Genomic DNA, 1,072 nt, shown 5'->3' with positions numbered 1-1,072 from the left:
GTTAGATACACTGTCCTTTCCCCCTCTGGGACTGGGTGTCACAGTGCGTTAGATAAACTGTCCTTTCCCCCTCTGGGACTGGGTGTCACAGTGCGTTAGATACACTGTCCTTTCCCCCTCTGGGACCGGGTGTCACAGTGCGTTAGATACACTGTCCTTTCCCCCTCTGGGACCGGGTGTCACAGTGCGTTAGATACACCGTCCTTTCCCCCTCTGGGACCGGGTGTCACAGTGCGTTAGATACACTGTCCTTTCCCCCTCTGGGACTGGGTGTCACAGTGTGTTAGATACACTGTCCTTTCCCCCTCTGGGACCGGGTGTCACAGTGCGTTAGATACACTGTCCTTTCCCCCTCTGGGACCGGGTGTCACAGTGCGTTAGATACACTGTCCTTTCCCCCTCTGGGACCGGATGTCACAGTGCGTTAGATACACTGTCCTTTCCCCCTCTGGGACCGGGTGTCACAGTGCGTTAGATACACTGTCCTTTCCCCCTCTGGGACCGGGTGTCACAGTGCGTTAGATACACTTTCCTTTCCCCCACTGGGACCGGGTGTCACAGTGCGTTAGATACACTGTCCTTTCCCCCTCTGGGACCGGGTGGCTCAGTGCGTTAGATACACTGTCCATTCCCCCTCTGGGACCGGGTGTCACAGTGCGTTAGATACACTGTCCTTTCCCCCTCTGGGACCGGGTGTCACAGTGCGTTAGATACACTGTCCTTTCCCCCTCTGGGACCGGGTGTCACAGTGCGTTAGATACACTGTCCTTTCCCCCTCTGGGACCGGGTGTCACACTGCGTTAGATACACTGTCCTTTCCCCTTCAGTGACCGGGTGTCACAGTGCGTTAGATACACTGTCCTTTCCCCCTCTGCGACCGGGTGTCACAGTGCGTTAGATACACTGTCCTTTCCCCCTCTGGGACCGGGTGTCACAGTGCGTTAGATACACTGTCCTTTCCCCCTCTGGGACCAGGTGTCACAGTGCGTTAGATACACTGTCCATTCCCCCTCTGGGACCGGGTGTCACAGTGCGTTAGATACACTGTCCTTTCCCCCTCTGGGACCGGGTG

The sequence above is a fragment of the Mustelus asterias genome, unplaced genomic scaffold (assembly GCF_964213995.1).
Source record: "Mustelus asterias unplaced genomic scaffold, sMusAst1.hap1.1 HAP1_SCAFFOLD_676, whole genome shotgun sequence".
NCBI classification, from domain to species: Eukaryota; Metazoa; Chordata; class Chondrichthyes; order Carcharhiniformes; family Triakidae; genus Mustelus; species Mustelus asterias.
This window is presented reverse-complemented; position numbering follows the sequence as displayed.